Source organism: Parus major, chromosome 5 (assembly GCF_001522545.3).
Source record: "Parus major isolate Abel chromosome 5, Parus_major1.1, whole genome shotgun sequence".
Lineage (NCBI taxonomy): Eukaryota > Metazoa > Chordata > Aves > Passeriformes > Paridae > Parus > Parus major.
In genome coordinates, this window is record NC_031774.1 from 36380013 (window position 1) to 36387512 (window position 7500).

The window sequence follows — 7500 nt, forward strand, 5'->3', positions numbered from 1 at the left end:
TGTGGTAAAGAAACATTTCCCTTTCTGTTTCTAAAACCATCTCATATCTCTAACATCAGTTAGCAACTGTAATACTGGTGTCAGGAATAACATATCCCAGCTGCATTTTAGAGTGAATTGAGCTGGGACAAGAGGTCCTTGGAGCTTACTGAATGGGTGAGAGCTTTTAAAGGGAGAAATCAATACTACAGCAGGATTTAGACAACTTAGCAAAATATATCAGACAGAACTTTGGTCAAAGAATAACTACAATAGCAAGTTAACCCATGGGGTGCCTGAAGTACAGTCTATAGCATTTCACTTAAACTCTCAGTTGAAAAGAACATTAGTTATTCTAGCAGGGAACTGGAAGTAAAGTAAAGCAAATCCACTCCCTTAAAAGGTCTCCTTCTCACACATGTTACCCAAATTCTCTTTGGATATCATCTCTGTGATTTTTCATACCAGTTAGACATGAGAAGTTAAAGAATTGCTCTATTAAGCAAAATTGCTCAGATGTGAAGAAAGTTTACTTCTTTTTTTTCTTTTTTTTTCTTTTTTTTTTTTTTTTCTGAGTTGCTACTTGGTAGAAGAGGTACTTTGCAGATAATCAGAAGGAGTAAGCAATACTAAAAAGACTAGAAGATTTTCTTGGGACATGTCTTGGTAGGGCTGACTGCCTGTACTTGGGATGGAACAGATTAGCACCTGAAAGGTCTGTCACTGCAACTGTATTTTCTCAGGTCTTAGCAGAACATATTTTTGGTAATAGCATTTCCTATGCTAGGATTGACATCACACACAAGGGTAGCTACCCATGGAGGCAGGACTAAACCATGATTATGGAATCCCAGTAATATTCTGTTAATTTTAGATTTTTAGATTTTCACTTTTAAAATCTTTTTCCTATTAAAATGACAAAAATAGTAAGAGCATATAAAAAGAGTAAGTAAATGGTCAATAAAATTATGCTGTTACCAGTCAAACACTACAAGTAAAATGTAGAGGAGACCTACTTCTTTTCTACCCTGTTCATTTCAGTAAAATGTGTATTTTAAAAGCCCAGCTGGAAGTATTCAAACTATAACATGCATAGCAATTAAATTGTTTCTTTGGGCAATTTCAAAACCGAGGAAATTAAAAACATAAAATTACATTGACACCTCACTGAACACTGAACTTCCTTGTAGTCCCACCCTCAAACTGAGTTAGGCTGTAGGAAATATTTCTTATAAAGCTTTAATGCCCCATCCATCTTCAGTTAAGGTAACAGGGTTCTGGTTTCACTCATTCTACATTCTTATTGGCCATCAGCAGACATATGCAGAAATGAAATCTTTCTTTTGAGTATTTTCTCATTATTTATATAACCTATTCAAATAGTAGAATATAAGCAGTCCACTTTGTGGCTGGAATTAGTACATTTGCTGGAAGGTTGTGGGTTTTTGACCCTTGCTGAATCTTCATGTGTGCCTACATGCCAGGCACCTCCTGAGACTGCAGCACCTGTTGACACACCCAAGCAAGCTGCAGATTTGTTGGCTTGGGTATTCCCAGCAGAAGTGCTAAAGCAGCATAGATCTTTCCCCTGCTGCAAAATTCGCCTCAAATCTGGGAAAATATCCAAAAGAATCAAAAGGAGACAGCTGTTATTGCTCAGAGTTGTCCATGTCTATAAAAGGCACTCCTCTGCGTGTTGTAGTTGTCCTTTTACCAGGGAAAGGGTTTACTGTAGGCACAGGAAATAAAAACTGAAAGAGCAGCATAGGCCTGGAACCTTGGAGACATCCACGTCAATTTTTCTTTCACAGTTTTTCTTTGATCACACATTCAGACAAGAATGCTTTATTAGGACTGAGATTCTAGAGTTTGTTAAAGGCACCTAGGAGGTTATTGCTCTGCTTACACACTGGGACCTCTGCCACACATTAGTGCCACTACACGAGAGGGAAGAGCATGGGCACTGTCACTTGTCAGCTGTAACATTCACAGCCAGGATACTAATATTAGCCAAAATCTGAGGTGGTTTTACCAGTGGCTAATCTGAGCTGTGAATAGCAGCACACCATGCTTGACAACCTTAGGCAGGAAGATGGCAGAGATGTAGCAAGCAGACACCTTTGAAATCATCTCAGCAGGAATCTTCAGGTTTTTGTGTCAGAGTCCCTTATGTATAAAAGCAGCAGGGAAGGCAAGCCCATATTATGCCAAAGGGACATGAAGGGACTGCAGCCTTGCTCTGGGATGGCCTTAATCCCATCACAGGGATGGCTGCCTCCCATGCCAGCAAGGTTTCAAGCACTGTCACAAGACCCTCGCTTCTTGTGAAGTCACAGTACTCAAGAATATGCTACATAACCTGTTGATCCTGTTGTCTTATTTTCTTCTATTAAGCAAGGTTGTTTCCTAAACTCTGTGTCAGAATCTTCCATGAGGTCAAAGAATATTTTGATGAGCTGCTCTTCTCCCCATCTAGTGCCACCATCTTCTGCTTCTTATGTTTGTGTTTTCATTTGTTTACCATTTCCTTCTCTCTGCAGCTTTTAGTTGGACAGAAAAGGACTACAGTTGTAGTTAGGACTACACTTACAGTAAATGAAATTACAGTAAATGAAAGCAGACTATGGAATTATAGTGTCAGGATGAACCTGAGCCCACAGCCACTACACATATTTTCAATCCATTCTTATGCACCAGCAATGATAGTCTAATAGAATTTTCAATTTCTTTCTTACTGATTTGCAGACTCCTAGAACACCCATCCCTGAACAGCTCAGGTTCACAGTTCCTGGTGTCAGAGCGAGGTACAAAGCCAAGAGGGGAGTCATGTAAAAACATCACTGTTCTGTGACCTACTCTAAGCTGCCCTGAAGTGGTCACAAATAGGAATTTAAGGATATCTTAGACAGAGCTTCCTATGTCATGCTCTGCCCTGAATGAAGCTCAGAGCACCAGAACTGAAGTCTAGGGAATGCCACAGTGAGTGGGCATGCTGAGGAATTTAATACAGATATAAGATATGCCAGTGTAAATACCCTGAGAATTACCAGTTAATTTGTCTGACAATTTTGCTCAGGTTGATTGAGCTATATTATTGCATGGTGCCTACAATGTACAATAAATGCCTTAAAAAACTTACTGTGAAAGTTACAACTACAAACCAAGCAACTGTCAATGTTTCCAACATCATTCACTAGTAAAGCACTCATTTGGAAACACTGTGATGTGTGTTGTGATACCTATTAAATTCTGTAAACGTGATGACAATAAGGAATGTCAAATATTTTTTTAAGACCCTTTGGTAATGTATTTCAAAAACAGCATGAAAGTGATTTTTATTTTTTTTACCCACTTTGACAGGTGAATTATTTACTGCCTAGTGTAGTTTTCTGAAAAGCTGAAGTTTTCTATCAATGAGATGAATTTAGAGTCAGGCCAGGGAAGCCATCTCACTAACCCTGCATCCAACCCCATTCCCAAGGCAGCTTGACTGTATCTACAGCACTTTCTGCTGTACTGCAAATGTCAAACAGAAGGTATAATGGATTTAATATTAGTGCTGGCCAAGGTGTTGAGGGAGCTGTTAATAATGTCACTCCAGTTATTGATCTGAAGCCTTTAGAAATCAAAGAAAAGTGAGAGATCCCCAACTGGGGAAAGGCACAACAGTGACTGGTTTTTATTACCAATATATTTCTACATATATAGTGCTGACTTTCTGGAATTATGTGATCATCATTAATCTTCCAGAGATTTCTGGAATCATTATGTGGTAGAATAATATCAGAGTGACCTGTACGCATGCTAATGTTAAAACTTACTTTCATTTCAGCCACAAGTTAGCTTTCAAAGGTACAATAGTCATGCCAATAATATAAATACAAATCTTCAGCTGCAGGGCAATTTTATTTATTCTGTGATCATATACTGGTGAGGTTGAGATGTCTGGATTTAACTCTTCCTAAGAACATTGTCGCTTCTTCTGCCTGTTAACCTGGGATTTGTGTAACTGTCATTGCAAGAGGATAGATTTTTTTGTAATTTTAATAATCATGGCTCAGCTTCCTCTGTTTACCACAGAGCTAAATTTGGCTTTAGGTTTATATTCCTCTAGGTTTCTCCGCCATAGTTAATCCTTCAGGATGAACTTGTAAGCTTTTGTTCTAAAATAGAAATGGGTTCTTAGAATAAGTGCATCTTTTCTTCTTTCTACCAAATTTTGCAATAGTATGGCATTCTACACAAGGGGAACCTCTTTAGTCTTTAGTCACAATTAATAAATGGAAGGTAAATGTAGAATTTGTGTTTAATGTATATCAAGTAATCATATAGCTCATTTCCATGAATGAACTTTATATGAAGTAAATAGGGAAAAATCCAAGTTGGCAGTGTTACCTGCTGGATTGAAGATGAAATATGTCTCTAACAAAACTAGGCCATAGAGTAGGTCCACTAGACAGAAATGCACTTGAAAGTGCCTCAATACAGTGTAGGTATGTAAGTGTGCGTCTGTATACATAAATATTTATGTACATGTAAGGCATACATGATAAGGTGTAAAATCACCTATTGCAAGAGTATTTAGTATACTGTCAAATTCCAAACCAGCATAAAAAGGAGAATAATCTACCTTTGCTATCGTTTGATCCCCACATACTGTGATAAACACATATGTGTTAATCAAAATTGATTTTCAAGCAGAAATTCTGTTGACTCTTCCATAGCAGGAAGACTAACCAGCAGAATTTCTGTTGCACTCTGGACAGACTAGTAGCTAGTGTAGTACCTCTTAGGGAACAGGCAAGAAGAAATTAAAAATATGGCAGGAGGATTGGAGACTGCATGGACTTTCTGCTGCACTCCTTCCCTCCCTCAATAAAGAGAAACACAAAGACAATGTAGGCTGGAGAGTGTCTACTTGCCTGTATTGATTTCCCCAACTGCTTTTTTCAGATCTGTTTGATTTGGGCTCTGAGGTCAAGATTTTTTGTTTCATTGATCATGTGTGTGTGTCAGTTCCAGTGGAGTATGTTCCCATGTCAGCTGAAGGGTTGTGAGAAATCAGAATATTCATCCTGAATATTCTGATGTGGGATTGTTCTCGGTCATTCAGCTGAGTATGGAAAAATCAGAGTAATTGCGTTTCCATCTTCTCACAGTTACTTGTGATACTCGGTCTACATCTTCATTTAAAGTTTATTCCATGCATTTTTGCACACCACCATAATGCTCATTTTGTCCTTCCCTCACAAGTGCTTTGTTCTCAAATTTTTCATAGGTCTTATTTTGTGCTTTCAGCTCATTCAGTTTTGTCTCATTCATATGAATGCCACATTTTCCCAAACAGAAGAGTAATTTTACTCTGTCACCATATTCACCTATATAGCCTTAAATTACATTGTTTTTTTCCCCCATCCTGTTGTTAAAAATTCATATCTCATTTACTCTTGCCCACACCAGTCATCTTGTCTTTCCAGCCTCCTATTTCTTCCTTCTAAATATTGCTCCATGACATTGTATATCTTTCCAAAGTAATTATCATTAACCATATCCATTATATCTATTTTTAACTGTAGGGATTTCTTTTTCTTTTGACAGATTTTTTGATGCCTACTCTGAGTAAAATGTGGATCACAAAGTAATTTATTTTTTATTATTATTTTAGTATTTATTTTATGATCTAAACATTTTGTTTATTTCTCATTTTAGAGTTAAAGGCCCAGAAATTTTTATATTTAAACAAATAATTTTAAGATTTTTTTTTTGCGTTCCTCGCTAAAATAAAATGGCACCACAGTCTTTACCTACCTAATCTATATTGATATTAACTTGTTTTTCAAATACTATACTTCTAATTGGAGCTGGATAGGCTGTTTCTTTTCAGAGCAGAGCAGAACAGTACCGATGCTTAATAATCTGAGATTTCGAGCAGATCAGACTTGACTGCTTAAAGCTCTTGGCTTGTTGTAAGTCAGTTATGTTTAATTCATCATACTACAGACTAAAACCTTGTTCTTGTCAAAATTACACAATTCTATCTTCTTTATATACACAAAACAGCAGAGATACAAAGGATGATATTACTTGGTATCGATTCAGCTCTGTGGGGGGCAGAGATCACAAAAGGCAGAACTGGCCAAAAGGAATGTCTGCCTCCAGTGAACAATTTTACTCATGGTCACACTGGGAAAAGCCTGAAAATATTGCTTACATGTGAAAGGTTTGCTACTACCAGTTCTTGAAGCTTTTCCCAGGCAGTTTGTCACGGATACTTCTTGGTTTTCAGTTATGAATAGGATATGACCACTCTGAATAAGTCATCTAACTTTATCATCTCTATTTGTTTATCACCAGGTAAAGCGGTTGTGCTGTCTCTCTGACTTTATTATATTTTACATTTTTTACCAGGGTGAATTGCTCAACTAGCTGCAGGGCAACTAAAGAATCTATTTGCTTGTTTGAGTGCTCTGTGCCACTGAGTGCTGATGTTTCAAGCATGAATTGGTCCCCCCTCCAGCAGCAGCAGCAGGTCAGCTATCAGAGAGCCGTGCATTCTGTGCCTGCACAGTGCCCAGCACAGTGAGGGGGCAGCCCAGGGGCCCGGCAGTGCCACCTGCAATGGTGATGGTGATCTTCCTCCACACCAGTCACAAAGATAAGGCTTTTTATAGGCAGGCTACTGCCCAGACCCATAAACTATCTGTGGGAATGCTCCTGGAGAGCCTCACGCTGGCTACTGCCTTCCAGGACTGGACATTTATTGGGTGCTAATGTGGCAGGACTGAACCACAGTACTAATCTAGTTCACTGTAGGTGATTAGGATTAATTATTTCGTTAACTGTATCCTATCAAAGCACATTACCCTTCAAGGTTTTGTAGAACATTGAATGAAAAGATGTAGTTGTGCTATCATCATAACAGAGTTTCCTTTTTCTTTTTTTTTTTTCCAAGTGAATTTCATTCTGATGATAGGTGCCAGATGGAGACTGCCCTGGGGAATGAAATTGTTTGTTTACCCACAGAACACGTACAGCATGGGCGCCAGCAGTGTAGACTTTCCCATGCTGTTGCATTGCTGTTCTCCAGCCTTGCTCTCCAATGCCTTTCTGTAGGGGTGGGAAGGCAGTTCACAGTCCAGGCCCTGCCCAAATTCCAGGTGTTTTCCTGTGAATATATGAAGCAGTGCCAATTAGAGTCCATTTTCATGGACTTTTTTGGCACGGGAAGTGCTGGCCCACAATCCAGTCCAAATAAGCCACCAAACGATAATACTAATTAATTGCTTACCTAAATGAAATCTTAATCAGTGACCTATGCACAAAAGATCAAAGGCTTTAGTTTTAGGTGTCCTATTGTATTTCTCCCAAGGCATCCATTTCTTATAATAACACTTCATCTCCTAGAAAGAATATTGAAATAATTCTATAATTCTATTTTTTAAAAAAATTGTAAAAGCAAGGTAAAAATAATCTTTAATAAGACTTTTTTCAAAGAGGTGAGACATGTTATTCTGCCACTCT

General features: G+C 38.2%; 1 protein-coding gene across 1 annotated transcript in view; it reads left to right on the top strand.

The window, feature by feature from the left end:
* NPAS3 (neuronal PAS domain protein 3) overlaps window positions 1-7500 on the top strand; it is a 589490-nt gene that overhangs the window by 493735 nt on the left and 88255 nt on the right. The gene's annotated exons all lie outside the window — the stretch shown is intronic.